The 19967-nt window shown below is 38.4% G+C and overlaps 1 long non-coding RNA gene across 1 annotated transcript in view; it reads left to right on the top strand.

The window, feature by feature from the left end:
- LOC139588252 (uncharacterized) overlaps positions 1-19967 on the top strand; it is a 103078-nt gene that overhangs the window by 54222 nt on the left and 28889 nt on the right. The window lies entirely within an intron of this gene.

Below are 19967 nucleotides of genomic sequence, written 5' to 3'. Positions count from 1 at the left end.
GCCAGGGAAGACAGTAGAAGGTTTGGCAGAGAGGAGATGTCAGTTATTTAGCTGTTGTGACACTCAATCTTCTTTATTCTTTCTAAATCTGCCATTAGCAGGTTACAATGAACTTAACTCCCTAAAATCTATAAAATCTCAGTAATTCCTTATTGTTTTGCAAATTACTCAATAGGCTATGCAAGAGAATTTCTCTGTAAAATTAAGTTAAATAGTCCTTGAAAACAGAATTATTAAGCATTTGTCAGGTAGTGGTTTGGGGTTTTTGTGTTGTTTTGGTTTCCTTTTTTTTTTCCAAAAAATTTAATATTTCCTTAGAAATAAAGAAACTTTTCTGCTGCCATTGCTGAACTGACTGATGGCTCTGTGTGGGTGTTGCTTATTGTGGTTATGCAAAAGAAACCATGAGTCACAAGCAAGTGGAAGAAAGCAGTTGCTGTAGGCACTGCCACCAGCCCTGGAAGTGGCAGAGTGCTGCAGGCATGGGGAGAGCTGCAGTTCTCTCCCATTTTGGCTCGTCATTTTTCCTGCAGTGTTGCATTTGTCAGATCATTTAAATGTGAAGAGAATGGCTACAAAACAGAAAGAGGAGCTGGAACTGAACTAGGCAAAAATACAAAAATAAGATGGATTAGGCAAAAGCAAGAAACAGAAATTGGGAAGTATACTAGTAATGATAAAAGAATTATAGTGAAATTTGATTAGGGGCAAGTTTATTACAACCCCCAAACCTACAGCATGATTTGCCCACCTGTGATGAAGGATAATGTTTTCCCACCTCCTTTTAATTCAAGTGAGAAAAACAGGATCAGCAGCAAAGCTGCCTTTGGAACAAGTTTATCATTCCGCTAATCCATCAGCATTATCTCCTGAGCTGCTTCCTTCTCCTCTGAGCCTGCAGCAGATGTAGTTACATTGCAAAAAAAAAAAAAATGGAAATCACTTTCCAAGTCATTTCAGTCAGTACCATGAGACTACTTAAGCAGTGCTACGCTGACCACTTGCATTGAGTCTAAGACCCTCTTCTGAGCCTCTCCCTCTGTTCTGATCAGTGAGGTACCAGCAACAGGAGGTGTTGACACAAGACAGTGAAGAATTGCCAAAACCCCAGGAAAAATGAGCAGCCAGTTGTGTGCTGTCAAAATAAAAGGCAATAGGGTTAGAAGAGGAAATAGCAACACATGAATCTTGTGGTCATAGAGAGTTATAAGTAAAAAATAAGTGCCCAAAAAAACATTACTCTCCCAGTTGTTTAATGAAGATATGAAATGAATAAACAAATAAACAAGAGGTTTGACAGTACTATGACTTTGATGATGAGCTTAAATGTTACAAGTGTGGTTGTCCTAGGACATGTGAAGATCCTCTGCATTGTAAAATGATGTAGCTGCCCTCTGTTAATGTAGCTGTTTCTCAGTTAATACAGCAAGAAATCATGCTTCAACACAAGTTTCCTTCAACACTTCTGATCTCTCTGTGGAACAAAAGGTAATGAACAAAAGGTAATGGCTCTTTCTCAGTTCTAGGCCTGTGTACCAGGGATCCAGAAACCTAACAGAAGCAAAGATATTGATTCATTACAGTACCTTAAAGAAATCAATAACCTTCTAGATGCTGGTTTCTATCTCTGTTTGTTGTGAGGATTCACCAACAGTTATGTTTATTCACCAACAGTTATCTCTGCACCATCATCTGATAGCATTGATTGGGAATAGTGATGCTACCTGATTTTACTAAAAAATATTTAGATGTAATTTTTTGTCAAATTGTACTTGCAAGAATTACAATTTTCCATGGATAGAATTATCTCAGATTTTGTATTCAAATCCATCAAGGGTTTTTTATTTATTAAAAAAGTAGCATTGGCAGACATATACAGCAAAAGTTTAGTTAACAAATGGGGGGGGGAGAAAAACCCTCTTTGGTGCAAAAATCAATTCAGTAGAGTGTTGTCACAAATAATCCCAAGACCAAGGTTTTTGTTCTGCACTGCCTGTGGCTAGCTCCTACTCCAGGCAGTAACTAATAGCTTGCAGTTTGGCCTTGTTTTTCTGGGATAGCAGAATAGTGCTTAAAGCAAATTTGAACTAGAGGGAAGAGGCATTAAGACACTGAAGCATATCCCTGAACCTCAGGTAACAAATGCCAGCCTGTGTCTGTGAAACACATTAAAGTAGCTTCAGGGCTGCTGTCACTCATGCTGTCTGCCTGCTCCAGAAGTGCCATTAGGGCTGCTGGAGAGAAGATGAATGGAGTGACTCTTCAGCAACTTCTGGTGGCTTATCTTTGGAGGGGTGGCATGGCACAGAAGTAACCATGGCTCTTTTATGACATGATGACAAGTTGGTTGCATACTAAGCCAGTGAAAACTTGAGACTTTTCATCTGTCTGAGAGTTTGAATGCACTCACTGGATTTTGTTTTAACAAAAGCACCAGTGTCCACAGACTTTCCCATTTGAATATTCCTGAAAAACAAAGTACTTATTTTTTCCTTTATCCTTCAAAGAAATGACAGACTAGCTGCCAGATTGAACTCTCTTTTGTGATGAAATATGTGCCACCAACTCCTTCCTGTCACTATAATCCTTAGATTTACTAATTAGTGCCCTTCAGGGCTGTTAGGTGAGGAGTTATGGTCAGAGTATGAGTTCTTTCCACGACATCTTGTTCAGACAGCTAGTCAAGAAGATCAAAGTGTGTCCTGTGTAATACTCTCCAAGAGCAACACCTGTTCAAAAAACATTGGTCTTACAGTTTTCTGACAGCACTTTTCTTCATGAAATTATCCTCCTAACTGATGCCAAAAACAGAGGTCTGCTATTAACAGTAGGCTGGTGCAGAGCCCAGAAGGCAGGGTACTCAGCATGCTTTGGGCAGGCTCACTTTTCTTAAATGTTTCCTTTAATCCTCCAAACCTCTGCAAAGCCAGGTTTTCTCTTTTACTGCAAATGGACTATTTTGAGATAAATATGTGCTAGAAAATTGAAGCACTTTAATGCCCACACCCACCACACTAATTTTTATGGCATGGCAATGTTTGACAGATAGAAAAGCTGTTGGGTTTTCCTTAGAACTTAAGAAATGAAAGGAAATAAGCTTATAACAAATTGTCTCTGAAACTCCAGGCTGCTTGTGAGACTGACACCACAGAGAGTGCTCTGTGCTGAAAGACACTAAATTCTGGGAAAACAGATATATGAAAATCAGTAAGGAATAAAGACAAAACTAATGCAGCATTTCAGCCTCTTTGTTTCAATCCATAAATGTTTCCATTTATATACTTATTTATGTAGGTGGTGATCTCCTATAGTTATTGAAACACAGAACATTGCCATGCAGATGGGACAAATAACCAAGATAAGTAGCAACAGAAGTGACTAAAAACCTTAAAAATTACAGGGCAAAGAATATTTTGTCCACCTTTGCATGTATCTGGGTACTACACAGATATGTATATACTGTAAGCAAAAATAATCATATGGTAATCCACAGTTTTCTATTACAGTCTTTACAGTTTTGTGATTTCTGCATGCAGGTTTTGCCACACATGGCAAACCACTATGCACAACCAACCACTATGGTTAGTTTCTTCATCTCTTTAGGCTGTGTTTCCACCATTCCAAATGTGTAACAGCAGATAAAGTTCCAATCTCCCATGTTCTTCTTTTTCTTTTGTCTATTCTCTGTGAATTAACATTCCAGGCAAGTATCTTTGTCACAAACAGAAAATGTAATAAAAGGTAACCTGAATGTGGTGCAATTCAATCCTTGTCACAAAAAGAAAAAGAATTTACTTTCCTTATTATTTTTCAATCATATTTAAAAAGCAGGGATAATCATCCACAATGGATTTTAATATATCTCTGTTCCCAGATTTATAAATAGGAATTTATAATGCAAAACTTGTTATAAGGTATAGTTGTCTCAGCTACATGGTCCTGAACAACATCACATTAATTAGCAGTACTCAAAAATGCATCAGAAGAGATATCTTTATTTTTTTGGCAAGATTTTGCTCTTAATGTCCCTGAAGTGGCTCAATACCTTCATCAGTAAAGCAGACATTGACCAAAATTTCACGGATGTGTGATCTATGGTGGTCATTTTTCTGAACATGAATAATTAAATATTACATAAGCCATTAATTGTCAGGGATGTTTGGGGAGCTTGTTTTCTCAGTAAAAAAGCCTTAGAAATCTCAGATTTCCTTCTTGAGAGTTGATATTAGTTGCTAGCAAGACTGTTGCATGGAGACCTAATATGTCTGGTGAGCAGCTATGTCCAAACCACAGCCAAAACACTTATCTTGTCTGGGGAGCTGATGCCTGAGCAGCACCCTTCTGCTTCAGAGGCTGGGTTTGACATTATAAATGGTGCTTATTTTTTGCAGCCACCATCTTTCAGTCTCCAGAGTTAGCAACCAAGCCTTCCAGGCATATTTGTAGGGAAACAAGGCATTCAGAGTCACTCTTTGTTCATTTGAAAATGAAATGAATTAGGCAATGTGCCCTACATGTTTGTCACAAAGGCTAGTATTATTGCTATTTAACCAATGGCTGTCATTTACTGAAATACTGAAACACATATTTAACTTTAATGTTACTGTCACATCTGAATTGATAAGTTAGGTATGCAAATTTGATTTCAAATGAGAAATTAAGTGGCTAATCAGCTGATCATTGCAGTCATAGTATGCCATTAGCATTTTTGGTTTTATGTTGTTATTTATCTATGACTACTGGGTAGTTTTACTCTCACAGCACGTTATTTAATCCAACTGCCATTTTTCTTGTTATATTTAATTAAAACTTATGAAGAAAACAGTTACAAGGGAAATAAAATTGTTGTTTTAAAATAGCCTGGTATATACCTTACAGAGGTAGGAACAATGCTAGATAAACATGTCTGTGGATGTAAGATACCACACATACACCTTCAGCACAGAGACCATTCTGTTGAACTAGAATTTTTGTATTTTCCATTGAGTGCTAAATTTATATGAATGGGGTAAAACAAATCAAAGACAGTAACTACTTGATTTTTCACTTTTCCAGTATTTGTACTTTGGATTGGTTTCCATTGTTTTGAGCATTCATCATACTGCCAAGCTACCAGCTGGTTCTCTGAAGTAATGACAAGTTACTCCTGAAGCATGTTAGGGGAGGTTTTTCTTATACCTGGTTCTCTAGTTTGATCTTCCATATCCAATCCTCAGATGATTATTCTCTGGGGAAAGCATCAGCAGATTGTTGGAATTTTTTCCCCAGTAACTTGTTTTTTTGTACTGTAGATGAATTTGGAAGAATGCTAAGAAGAATATTTAAGGCTCTTATAAGCCACTAACTTCCCCTTTTTAAAGAGGGAGATTGGAGTAGAGAAAGTTTGCAGGGAATATACATTGTCAGAACTATCTTTTTGCCTAGAAACTCCAGTAGTTCTTGGCTTGGAGGCAAATTTTACATTTAGTGAGGAGCAACTTCTTTATACATGAAAACCCACACATACTTGATAAGTCAATGTAGACAGATCACACATTTTGAAATTCCAGAATATAAATGCCCCAAAAATGTCATTTTCTCTGAATGTGGAGTGGAAGGAGGTATCTTCCTGCCATTGCAGCTCTGCGCTGCTGTGACTGTACATGGTCTACACCCCCACACTGGATGAGTTGTGTGCTTTTCCAGTTCTCTTCCTGTCCCTTGATCCAGCAGTTTGCAAAAAGCTAACTAGATATTATGCTCAGGGAACAAGGCAGAGCTGAGGCAAAGACTCTGGAAAGATGCATGGCAAACAAAGTGAGAAACTTAGACTGTGAGTTGGACTGGGGGACAAAATTGAGAATTTGGCATAGAGCTTCTGTCAGAGACCTTTAAATGTTTTCGGGCAAGACCAGGAACCTCTGAGAGTAGCCAAAGCTCTTGATCTCTTAAACAGCTTGCACAGTGATGTAGAAACTGGTGAAATTTGGGAAAAAAATGAATCTGAAAAGAAGCTTCAGTGCCAGCAGGACAGCAGCAACTTCTTAGGCAGTGGTAGTGGGGAGCAAAGCCGGAGGAGGTACCTGGAACAGATACAGAGTTTAGAAGACAACTGAATACCTAGTGAGACAAGAAAAATATAATTGAGCTACCAGAAAGTGAAAATGAGACTAAGTAACAAGACTACTGGGTGAGAGAGAAGGCAATGCAGCAGTGAGTGGGCAGCAGTGCAGAAAAGTAGAGAAGGGCTGGTTATGCAAAAGAACTGGGAGGAGGATGAGAAATTAACTACTTTTCTGGGACTAATGAAGGGAGAGGATGTGTCTTAGGAGCAGTCAGGAGTAGAGCAGAGGCATTTGAGGAGCATGGGCACACCGAATCAAGTTTGGAGAAGGTGGGGAGCAAAACATTGAAGTCTGTTCCCAGTAAAGCACACTTTTCTACAGAGCCTGGCATTGGACCTGAGATCCAGGGCCTCTTACATACAATAGTATGCTATTGTTTCCAATCAAGGCCAGGTGCCCATGAATTGGCAGCAGATATCGCCCGTGTCAGTTTTGTCAATTTAGACACGATAATGATGAGGACATGGCAGTTTGATCTCCTTTAGGTGTGATTGCACCTGCTCAGAGATCCAGGAAGGGCTCAGTTCATACTAATACCTCTGACACCAGATATACATTGGGGTTAAATAAAAGCTCATGTGTTACCACATACTACAGTATATAAGTACACTACGATGTGTTCAACACCAGTGTCTAGAATATCCCCCTATATGTGGAAAACAGCTGAAATTATTAAACCAGAAGCTGTACTGTAATGACTGTATTAAATGGCACTCTTTGGCATAAAAACCTGAGTGATTTGTGCTGACTCTTCTCCATTCTGACTAAAAGAGTTAAAACATTCAGCTGAAGTAGCATCAGAACTTGTTCCCTAGGTTTTGCACTGAGTACCCATAAGTGCATGTCCATGAATGCCCATCTGTTAAGTCTGAAGCTTTTTCTGCTTCTCTAGTTCAACAAACACATGTCTATGTCACCTTGTTTGTCACACAGTGGGAAATAGGTTCCACTGAGGGTTGGTGAATAAGCAAGTCTGTGAATTCTGCTCTTAGATACTGTGCAGGGAACATGAGGTTATAGAAATACAAAAACTGACTGGGTTCAGTATACGGAGCCTGGGGTGTTGGTCTATCCAGCTTTAAACCAGTACTTTGCTTTGCACTGATACTCAGTGCTTTCATCCCTTGTCTTCCAGAGCCTGACCTGGGACATGTGCTTTGATTTCCAGGAGTACCATATGAACCTCACTATAACTGATGCAGTAGCAGCTACACTTTGGGTGGATATGGTAGTGCATAAGTCTGATTAGTTTCAACATTTTGGCTCTGGGGTTCAGACTGAGCACCCAAACATTGTGAGGGCTCCACACCCGGGCTCTTTGGCTGTCAGAGGGAATTAACACCACTCCTGACAATGCCCAAGGCTTCCCTGTGCATAGTGTGTGTGAAACATCCAAACTGCATTTTGAAGAGCACCAGAAAAAAACCTTAAAGGAGATTAAACTTCAGAAGGGTTTGTTTTATGTGTAGTGCCTGAATTCGAAACCTAAAAACGAGGAGAAGGAAAACAGGCACAGTCAGCTCATTAAGTGAGGTGGGGGGGAAAAAAGAGTATGTAACTGTTAAATTGGATAATATATCATCTTGAGATGTGCATGATATTGAGTACTCTAGCATTGATTCTTCATTTCCAAATTTTTGAGTGTTAGACGCCATGATCTGTTAATATAGTTCTGCATTTTTTTATATGACTTATAATCTGACAGATGGTAAGATTTTGCAATTATTATTATTATCCCTTTATTTCCTCAGAATACAACCTAGTAGTTTTTGGAATATATGCCTAAGGGAAATGTTGGTTATTTCAATGGTTGTGTAAGTTAAAACTGTAGCATACAATATAATGCAAAGGACAATTCTATAGTGATAAGTCAGAGGACCGTATGACTTCATAGGGCTTTTTCTATTTGTGCTTTGTGTGGTTCAGGAAAAGGGAGTTAGCTTTTCTCTGTGTTATCCTGCTGCTCAGCCTCAGGGAAGGACTGGACTTGGAGAGGATGAATTAATTTTCATTTGTACTGTGTCTCTCTCCCTTTCTCCCAGCATCACATTTGAAGCTGCTGTGTTGTGTGATCAAAAGGCATGTGATGCAGAAAGGCAGTCAGCCCTGCTACCATCAGCACAACTGTGTACAACACAGATGGTACTAGGGATTATGGAGATTCTATCTGACCAGTAAAGAGAAGAAAAGTATCCAGTCTTTAACAAATGGTTGTATCAATGGGAGTGGGAAAACATTTGATCAGTGTAGGCAAGGTAACACTTAGTAAAAAGCTTAAGGATTAACTTCTAAACTCTAGGTGTTGTGGAGAAAGAGAAAAGGAAAATGTTTACCTTCTGAAATCAAATGCATTTTCTTCCCAGGGCACCAAACATCCCACACAGAAAAATCTTCCTTTGGCTAACATGCATTGCCTAACTCCAGAAGTAGTGCTGAGTTAGTCAGAGACAATCAGCCTTCCCAAAGTGAGACCCTGCCTACTTATTGTCTTTGGAGTTAAGCAATGAAATTGAGAGCATCTCAGTTTGTATGATTGGGATTTTTTTTCCCTTGCCTTGCCTTGCCTTGCCTTGCCTTGCCTTGCCTTGCCTTGCCTTCCCTTCCCTTCCCTTCCCTTCCCTTCCCTTCCCTCTCTCTCCATCTGCAGTTGCAACGTCCTTTCGGTTGCAGTGTCTCCATATCATGTGTCTGGACCCTTTTTTCCTCTGTAAACTCAGAAAATTCAGGTTTTGGTCCAGTTGGCAGGACTGCTGATACATGAACTGTTCTCAGTCCTCCTGATGGGCCTGGAGCTGCCTGAAGGGAAAAAAAAGTGTTGCTATATGAACAGGATAACTAGCAAGGGATAATCTTGGCAAAAATAATTTCTATTATCACTGTGAAATTTGAGATGATTTCTTTGATTACCTGTTCTAGAAATAATGTATTTCTTAACTGCAGAAATGTCTGTAATGCCTACTCCAGTTAAGTTTTGGAAAACATTTATCATTCTGATCCTGTTTTCAGGTGCTCGTAGCTTTATGGAAGCATTCAAATTTCATTTTTCAACCCTGCTTACCTAATGACAGCTGAAGACACAATGCTTTCTGCTGGTAATCATGTAGAGGAATGTGGTATTGTGGAGAAAACAGTGTTCTACAACTTGAGAAGAAAAGTAGGAGCTTTGATCACTTTAATTTAATACTCAGACTATTTATTCTTCTCCTTTACTATAGAAGAAATACCCTGCATATTAGGGCTACTTGGTTAATGACAGATCATGAGTCTAATTGTCCTAACCACATCTCCATTGTTTTGTTCTGTCTTCTTACAACAGCATAAAACTTGTCTATACAAAAGCAGTGTCACAAAGATGAACATAATGAAGCAATAATATCACTCTCTGTTCTAGAAAGTCTCCACAGTCTTCAAAAAAAGCTGCCTTGAGGGTGTCATTATTCCTTCATCCCATGGCACACAGTTGTCCAGCCTTTGCCTTCAAACTTCTCTCTGCCATGTAGATGAATACATATATCTGCTCTGTCTTTTCTTCAGCTTCCTGAAGCTGGAAGGGAGGATAGGAAACAGTTTCCCACTCAGTGGACCAGGCAAAGATGTGTTTACCATGGATGATACCACTCAGTTCTGCAGGACTCAAAACACCATTTAGTATTGTTATTGCAAAATCGTGTTTATCAGGGAATTCAACTGACTGGCTAAGAACTCCTTTTGAAATTGTCTATTGTGTGGCTTTGAACAGCTCACATGTTCTTTTCAATCTAGAAGAGAAACATCTATAAACCCTCTGCAAACTTACCTTAATATTGCAGCTGATAACAAAGAAATCTGTGCAAGAGAGAAACACACTTCTGCAATTGCTGCAAAACAGTATCCTATTTAAAACAGTCTAGTTCAGATTGCTCTATATCAAGTTATTTTGGAGGCTACCTGATCCCACAAAACCTGAAGCAGTCACTCCTTAAATGCTGTCTTGTTGTTTAACAAGTGCCACCCTTGGTCAAGGGAACAAGAAGTTTCTCCTGTACAAGGTAACATTAAATGAATTTGATAAATGATCTGCCACTTGTGTTTGTGGGAAAAATCTATGAGAGCTTTGTCATGGTCAGCAGGGAAGATTAATGGCAGCTGGAACTTGAGTCAATCAGTGTTGAAACACACCAAACCAATTAAATAAATGGAAACATTTAACAGAGCCTGTATCAATAAATACAGATGAATATTAATGCAGATCTGTAAGATTTGGAGTGGGGGGAAATGAAACTGTAAAGAATAGAAAATGCTTAGATGGGAAGGGTTTCACTACTCATTCCTGCTGCTGATCACTCAGAAGGATTTGGCACTGGAAGGAAAACTGAGCTAGGACTTGGACAGATAAGCTGGAGCTGTATTATTTTTCCATAATATATCTACTTTACCTTTCTCTCCTATTTTTCAGCTGTAATCTTCACCTAGCTTTTACATGTTTTGGGTTTGTGTGGTTCATATTATTGATTCATAATAGAGAACACACATGAATTTTTGTGTTTAATGACATGATCAAGGCAAAGTTCATGATTGGATTTTTAAATGTTCAGCACCACAGGACAGTTAATATAAATATTGGCACTGCCTTTTCCCTAGGTCAATTCTTCAGTGGGTGGAAACTCTTCTAGCTGCATGCAATAAGACCATCCTTGTCACTGGGGAAGTTTCTCTGGACTAGTTAACTTTCTGAATTTTCCCAGAGACCCTGTTTATAACTTATGAAGATGAGGCTGTTGATGTTGACAGGAGTCTTAGGACAGCAATTAGGCAGCTCTTAAGAGATGTTTAGGTTTAACTAATGCTGTAGATGTATCTTTTAAGAGCATGAGAAAGTACTGGGCAGTGCTTGAAGGGGGTCTGACTGTGACAATAAGGAGAACTATGGTGAAATGCAAATGCTGAGGATTAGTAAGTGGACACAAAGATATTAAAATTCCTACATCAAAGAAAGCAGTGCTCAAAAATAATTTATATAGTCTGGTGTGCTGGAGGAAAGAGTATGTTATTCAGATTGGAATTTTGCAGAACTTTGGAAAAAAAATCAATGATTATAAAAATCATGAGGCATTTTTTGTCTTTTAAATGACTGAAAAGGGGAATTCATATTCAGAATAAGGAATGGAATAACTTATGTCATTCTCCTTCACTCCATGACCACAGCATTAGTAACTTAGACATACACACACACACAGAAGATTTTGAAAATATATGACATTTTCTTAAGAACTTGATTTCTGCATGGCAACCAGTTATCTTTGGGGTGCAGCTTTCTTTCATAAGGGAACACTGCTGGAAGGGCTCTAAACAAGCCTCCTTCTATAGAATACTAATTTAATTCACGTATCTCTCTCAGCTGGGATGTGCCCCTGAAAGAAAGGAGAGACAAAACAGAGCATCATGCTGTTAAATTCACCTTGCTGTATCTCAGCTTCAGTAAGTTGGTGGATGGTATGACCTCAGAGAGGTTCATCTCACTGCTAAGGGGAATTGTTCAGCTGAGTTAGAGCAGACAGGAAAGCAAGCAAATAAACCAACAACAACAACTGCTCCTTCTAATTACAGACTGAACCAAAAAGGATCAAAATTTACTCTCTGCACCTGATGTAGTTGTTTTAAAAATTGTATGTTCTACACTAACATAATTTGGAGCAGTTTGAAATTTCATTTCTGTTTTTTAGTTGTAAGAGGCACCTTTTTATTGCTTTATAATGGCATGAACATCAAAATGTTCAATATTTTTAGAAATTAAGCAGTAGGAAAATAAGTTTGCTTGCTGCCTTCCTCTCTTTCCCAGGAGGGCAATGGAGCACCTGCATATAAATAAAAATACAGCCTTGACCAGTTGTCAGGAAGAGGGGGAAATATCCATTACTTAGCAAAGCAATAGGTTTTAAAATTAAAATCTAGCGTGAAGGCAATAAGAAAAACTACTATGGCAAAAGGCTGGTACAAAGACAACCACATTGTCTATTGAATTTTGATCCCCTATTTTACCCTTAGGACTCTTGAATTGGCCTACTGTAGCTTGACAACACCATAAAAACGTAATAACAATTCTTTTGGTTTTAGACAACCATTAATTTTCAGGCAAGTTTTATCAAGGTAACCATTCTGATAGAATACAAATATGTTCTTATTCATGTTGTGAAAATCACTGCAGAAATGTGCTGGTTCTTCTTCCTATTCTTGCTGTGCTTCACAGAGCTAATATATTAAACTGGCTTGAACCCTTGAACACATCATTTTCACTAGGGGAATTCTGAAATTTCAACTTTTCTGGCATATTCTAAACATGCAAAATATTCCTTAAAAGGGCACAGCAGCAAAAAGTTTCTCTTTACTATCTCTCCTTTGGCACATTAGATTTTTATTTTGTTTTGTCGCTTGTATGTGTAGTCATCTGTGTGATGACTCCTGAAATGAGAAAAATAATTAAAAGAACACCAATGTCAACCCTGAGACAAGCAGAAATCCCTTCTCAGACAGTCCTCAGGTCTGTGCCTTCCCTGACTACTTAAACCATCAAAGAAGACCCAATTTAAATTAAGAGGCTCTAATAATCTCTTGAGACTTTTCCTAATAATTGCATCCATATGTAGGCATAGGAGGAATTTATAGGTAATACTCTATGTTTCATAATAGATAAAAATGGATGGGAATGTCCACTGTTTTTTGTGAAAATATTCCCCCTAAATGTCCATCTTTCAATTAAGAGAGTTCCTCAGAAAGTGGAAGTGAACAGCTGAGGGTATAATTGTAACATGCTATAGAATTATGGAATTACTTGGTTTGGAAGGGACCTTAAAAATCATCTCATTCCAAATGCCCTGCCATGGGTATATAGTTTCATTATAATTGTCTAGTTCTACTGTTTCATGCTATAGATTTTCATTGCAAATTCCCAACTGCAGATGAATTTAAACTGCATAATTCTTAGTGCATTATTAGACTGTCTAGATGGCTTATACCAAGAGAGACTTGCAGGTGCTATCAATTTCTTTGCTCTATTGAATTGTTTGCTTAAAAGAAGAAGATAAAACCCCATGTTCACCCTACATGATGGCACAGAATAAGTGAGGTTTTCCTGTTATGGCTGAAAAGAACCCCTGCTCTGGGTGCTGCTGGGAATAATGGAGTTTTGCTGGCTCAGCATGGTGTGTCCATTTGAGACACTGGGATGGGAATTTCACTGAGACTATTATTAGAGCTCCTGTCTCCCCAACATCTCAAACAAAAACTGAGCCAAACCAGTGGGAAAATGCATAACTCATAGTCACATTGATAGGCAAGAATTTTTCATTTTAGAGCAGTGACAAGCGCCCAAGCCACATTTTTAAATGTTTTGTGCTTTCTCAAAGGCAACTGGATTATCAAAATAAGGTTCTTATTAGTTAGGCTTTTTAACAGCTCAAGTAGACAGTTCTATCTGACCAGGATATGAGAGAAGTTTCTTCAAAGAACTCAAAAAATAAGCCCAGTGTCCTGATCCCCAATGTCATGTGCTGCAGAGTAGAGGTATCCCACTGGCTTCCTGCAGCAAGTGACAGTAAATTATTTTTCTGTTCATTACCATATAAAATGAGAATAGTGTTTTATTCACCAATTCAGAGACACACTGCTGGTCGGTTCAGCATAATTAGTTAAAAATATACTGTTTTAGCAGAACATAGCTGACTAATTTCCTAGCTTAGAAGACACAGGTGTGTGAGGATAAAAGCTTTCTTTGTTTGAATAAACAGAAAATGTCTCGTAGCTTTTCAAATAACTTCCTTTAAAAGAATTTAGGTAAATGAAGACAGAAGTACCTGTTCAATATTTATTCATTGAAAAGCAGAAAGAATTTCTGCTCTGTCTTGTTTTTGAAACAATGTTAGAAGCTGTCCTAGTATGATGGTAATGAGCCTAATGAATTGTCACTGGAGATGAATTTGGTCCTGGTATCTCTGTTTTCACCTGTCAGGAAAAAAATGTTTTTAATCTAACTCTACATATTAATCACTCACAGACAAGAAGACAAGTCCTGGAACAATTCAGTCTTCTTTATATGGACTTTCCAATACAGCTTGTTATATAATGAGAGGAAAGGAAAGGAAACTCAAGTTCACTCAATTTTTATAAGGACCTTGAATCAGTTCCACAGATTTTATCAGGTTTACCCCCAAACTCAAGAACTTCTAACTGGATTAATCATTGTCTGAGAAAATGCACAAATTTAAAAGTATATTTGGAGCATGGAAAAGAGAAAACAGCTTGGAAATTTATCTGACTTGTTTACAAATGGTTGCTTTAAAAGAAATTTGGGTTACTTTTAAATATCTTGAATATTCTAACTTTCAGATTGGTGGGAAAAGTGCTGTGCTCATGCTCTTCCTAGACAGGCAAGATACTCCTGCCAGCCCTGCAGTGTCTGGGCAAAGGGCCCGGGATCTGTGGGCTGGCAGTGGCCAGGGAGGGGCTCTGGAGGCAAGGCTGAGCTCTCCTGCCTTCCCTCAGACCTGCTCTCCCTGCACCAAACCTTCTGGCATGTATGACAGGCCCAGCTCCCTGTGCCCAGACTAGAGGGAAATATTTAAAAAGCAGTCTCTTCTGTCTACATTTACCATGGCCTAAGATTTTTCTTGGAAAATATGAGCCATGAGACTGTGGAAAAAACTTCCACAGTTTCATGGCTCCCAAATTCAGTATTGATAGCATGCATCTCCTGGAGAGCTTTAATTTAAGACTAATTCTGCCAGGTAGCCTAATTTGGAAGTTAGATTAAAGAGATCTTCCTTTAATCAGTAACATTTCTCTCATTAATAAAGACTTGTCTTTAGTGGATGCATTGACTTACAGACCTAGTGGAAATTATTTGTTGTTTTAGCTTGTTCTAAAAACATCACATTATATTACAAAGATTTCAAGATACTGCCATTTTGAAATTGTTGTATTTTTGTGATTTCTTTTGTCAAAGAGAGGTTGGTTTCTCTTTCCTCACCACAATGAAGTAATTGGTGGGCTGGCATGAATGAGTCGTGAGCTGCATACATCAGGGCTACTTAAGTCAACTTAAAGTCCTTCAAACCTCAGTTGATAATTAGAAATGAGAGTATAGGCAGGGTCCTCAAATCCTGATTAGAAGTCACTTAAAATAATTACAGAAGGAATGAATGCAATTTGAAATATTCTCACCCTGGTAGGCTAATTCTGGTTGGTGAGCAGAAATCTCCATAAAATATGCTTAAATTTGATAATGTAAAAGTTCAGAATATGTGTTTAAAAAGAAGTCATTGCTCAGATATACAAAATAGCCCCAAGCAGACAGAAATAAATGTCAGCAGGAAGTTAACAGTCATATAGTGTTTAACATTAGGTGTTATGTTCTCTATTACACTACTTAGAATTGCTATTATTACATTGTCTTCAGTAGTGGAAACATGACTTTGATAAACCAGCTATATTTAGGCATAACTGCCCTAACTTTTTTATCATTCATGACATTCACTTGCAAAACACCCTTGTGATTTCATTATGTGAGTTTATTTGCACCCTCATCTCCTCATATTTTAACCTGAATTTTCCCCCATGTATGCAATTATTTCCTCCTTTTACTTTTCCTGTTTTGATTTCTGCACTTGTGAGACACTGATTGAGAATCACAGCTGTTTGGGAATGAGGTTAAAAATATCTGCTTGGGCCCACTGTGAAGCTTGAGGACTGTTTTTATTTTTGGAGACCCCTTGTATTTCCCAAAAATCTTCTGAACAGTAACATACACATTATGGAGTACTGCTGTCATCTCAAGGCAGCTTTCCATAAAGTATTGACCATTAGTGCACTATCTGTCCTACTGCATCACTCACGTGATTCATCAAGAGCCAAGAAGGAACAGTTTGATTTTTCTGGCTAGTACACAATCAAACTTAATGTATTTGCTGAGATTTAAATTCAAAGCCAGGTATTGCACGGATTTCAGATAATACAATGTCATTAAAAGCTTTTGTGTCTTCATCAAGAACTGTAGTTTAAGCCATATATATCCTACACCTTCCTTTTGACTGGTTTTTAGATTTTTTTTGTTGATTCCCACTTGCTCTTGCTTAGAATTCACATTGCCTTGGGAATAGATTTGCAGCTTTGTCCTGATCATGTCATTGTGTAGACGGCAGAGCAGTACTGCAATGATATTTTACTTTCATAGTAAACCTGTTTTCACTTCTTCTCCAAGTCTGTGACCTATCAGGATTTCTAAAGGAAAAAAAATTTGAGTGACTCTTTCTCTTCCTGCCAACAGAAATGAGAGCAGAAACTTACATTAATGCTCCTACTGAATTTTGTTTTTTAAAACTATATTTATGTAGCACAGAATGAGAAGAGAATTTCTTCTGGAGAGATCTCTATCCTAGCAGATAGATGTTCATGCTCCTTTACAGGAGGACTGTGTCTGTTTGGTGGACCCACATGCACACCTCTTGTCACAGCTGTTTCCTGTCAGCTTTGTGCTGATCCATTTTGGTTTTGTGCAACAAGAGGCCAGGAAAGCATCGGCAGGATTGCATGCATTTGTCCAGAAGTTCCTTAAACATGTGGAAGGATTTTAAATATGTACATTTTGCTAACCCAAGAGCCAAACTGACTCTCAGAAACCTGCAGCCTAAGGATGTCAGAGCACAGTTTTGGATCCTTCCATTCTGGGGAGTGTCCACAGAGGGTGACTGTGAAAAGCTGTGGCTTTGAGCTGGTGGCACTCCTCGTGCCTTTATGCTGTCCAGGAAAGTGGAGTCACCATCCCTGGAAGTGTTTGGAAAACAACTGGACATGGCACTTAGTGCTATGGTTTAGTTGACACAGTGGTTTTTCCTCAAAGTTTGCACATGATCATCTTGGAAGTCTTTTCCAATCTAAATGATTTTATGGTTCTGTGATGTGAGAAGCAAACATCTGTGATCATTTAACTCACTTATGGAGAACTCTAGGTCAATCCAGTGAAGGAGTGCACAAGAAAATGTTAATTCTTTATTTAGGATTTGTTTAAGCTTAGATAGGTTTATAACAATTTTTAAATTAAAATCAAAATTTCAGGAACAGAAAAACCTGCCCATTTCAGGATATTTCAGCAGGAACTTCTCACCACGCATAAACTAGTTTTAATTCATATATCTTATTGATCTCAATAGAGGAAAAAGCAGTGCTGCAAAATTCCTTGGCTGATTGAGGAAAGGTTACCTTTTAGGTGAACAAAGTAAAAATGTGTGTTTAGTGGCAGACTATGTTGGCTATATGATTATGGACATTTAAATCATGTAAGTACTTTTCCTGTCCTTGAAAATAGAGATGCTCAAAAGTTCTTTGTAGAGTGCATCATAAAAGACAGCGGTCAAACAGGAGTGACACATAGGTGCTGAAGCTCTTGGCAATATTTCTTTTACCTTTTAAAAAATAAATTTGATTTGCAGTTGATCTCTAACTTCTTTTTTCTTTTGAGATTACATTGAAAAAATAGGGGAAGATAAACTACATATCAAGTTATGACTGTTTTTTAAAAATTAGGTACAATTTTGTGAATTTGTCAGAATATTATGATCATTTATTCTGCATGCTATCTTAGTTTAAAAATCTCAGGATGGAATATCTCTTTTCCCTCTATTATCTGGGGCTGTCTACTTCTAGGAAATCCACACTGATGTTGTTCATAGAAGGATGATACAACAGGAAGTATTTTCATTCTAGGTTTGTTACAGAAATGAGTTTGAATTTCTTTTTAAAGACCAATAATAAACAACCATAAAAATGTGCTCTATTCAATGAAATATTGAGATCAAATTGTGAGATTCATTTTATTTTTTCTTCCCTCAGCTTAATGGGTATAGTAAGTGCTAAAGTGATCCTTCATAGAGCACAGCACCTCAATTTAATGGGCATATGGCATAAGGTCAGCTTTGGAAAATTGTCATTCTTACATTGTTTCTTTGCCAAAACATTGCTATTGAATTTTAGAAACACTAATTTAAATACAGAATGTCAGGAATAAATTGGAGGAAGGCTTGTTTTATATAGTATCTGTTATAGCTTAGAATCCTCAAATACCACTTTTGTTGTGGAGCCAGCTTTTAAACTAAACCCCACAGTGTTGGCTAGACTGTGCAATTCCCAGTGGAGCAATAATGAGAGAGGGAAAAAAGTCCCTGCTCCACTCTGTGCCCAGCTTCTGCATCTGACCCTCCATTTAGGGCCTCACATAGAGTGTACCTGGCTTACTTTCAAGCCTTTACACAAACATATTTTCTGCAAAAGGCTTCAGTCTGGCTGGCTCCACTGTAGATTCCTAACACCAATTCAAACTTATAACACCCAACAAACTGGACATGATGTTTATTGGGTGGCTTCAGCTGTTCCTGCCAGCCAGGAGGGCACCATCAGACTGTGGCTAGTAAACCTCCACACAAAATGCACTTAATGTCTCCACAAACCTCCTCCAGTCTGGGAACATGTTTGGTGGTAAAGTGAGAAGCAGTACAAGGTGACACCTAATCCTTTCTAATATCTGTTCCTGTCAGGGAATTTTTTCTTTCTAGCAGAAGCTGTTTCCACTTAGCAAGGCAGTTCTGGAGCTTTTCACGTGGCCAAGGGAAGGTACAGCTGCTAAGCTGGGCTGCTCAGGTGTCACCTGACCCACAGCTGGGGCCAGCTCAGCAGCCAGAACTGGAAACCTCTGCAGACCCTTCTTTTGGACAAGGTGTGACACCATGCTGCACGTGGCAGCCCAGAGCAGCTCTCCATGCACAAGAGAGCTCCAGCACAGGGGTCTCAGACCTGCTGTCTCCACAGGGCTCTTTGGCCTCTGCCCTGCTGTGCTCACTGCATCTCCCTCTGTCCACATATTGGTTTTCCACCCTGATGCCTGCAAAGGATATTGCAAAAATGTTATGGCTCTTTTCCTTGAGGTCTGGGTAAGTACAATTGTAGGAGTCTTTCTTCCTCGGCTTTTGAGTCCTGACACCCTAATCTACACCCATGGCATTTCATTCCTGACCTATTTAAATATATGACCTGCACTTGTTGGCAGAAATGAAAGCTTTGATCTGACACAAGGGGATTTGAGTGTCGTGTGCTACCAGCAGAGATCACCACATACAAAGAGTGTTTCACAATTAAAGACATTGCAGCCCCCCATGGTATTACATGGTATTTACTCTAATAGAGTAAAGCTACATTAAAAAAAAATCTGAGAAACTGAAAAATCCTATTCACTATGCACAAAGTTGGATTTTAATATATGCTCAGGTGTCCATGAAAATTAATGAAATGTCAGTTTGAGAGTTGGAAATATATTTTAATATGAGATAATATTTTAATAATTAGATAATATTTTGACTGAGTGAAGATAAAGTACATACCATGTAGTCAGATAAATAGAAAACTCTGCTGCATTTACTTGCCAAGCATACATGCAAATAATTGCATTGAAGTGGAGCAGTATTTAGACCATCTGAGAATTACTACCATGTTTAGCAGGATGCATGGGAAAGTGGATACACTGCTTCACCTGTGAGATGTATTTTTATTTCCATAAGAGCCAAAATTATAAGGAATTACTGAAAGAGATTTCAGCACCTTCTGTTAGGTATGGTGTGATGATAGTGTGCTAATGGACATCAAACAGTATGAGTTGAAAGTAGCTGTAATCTTCATGCCTGTTAACAGTTGTAAATCACTGACATTAACTGTAATATCATTCAGGATGGAGTCTAAGACATTGGTGGGCAGATGAAGGAAAGGGGAATTAAATCACATTTTCTTTGGAAAACTGCATGTAGTCCTTTGCTTTGTCTTTCATGCCTGCTCTCACACTAAAAAGAA

This window comes from Agelaius tricolor, unplaced genomic scaffold, assembly GCF_023055355.1.
Source record: "Agelaius tricolor isolate 1412-34295 unplaced genomic scaffold, bAgeTri1.0.p SCAF_3, whole genome shotgun sequence".
Taxonomy (NCBI): Eukaryota; Metazoa; Chordata; class Aves; order Passeriformes; family Icteridae; genus Agelaius; species Agelaius tricolor.
The sequence above is the reverse complement of the archived record's forward strand: the minus strand, read 5'-3'. Positions and strand labels throughout refer to the sequence as shown.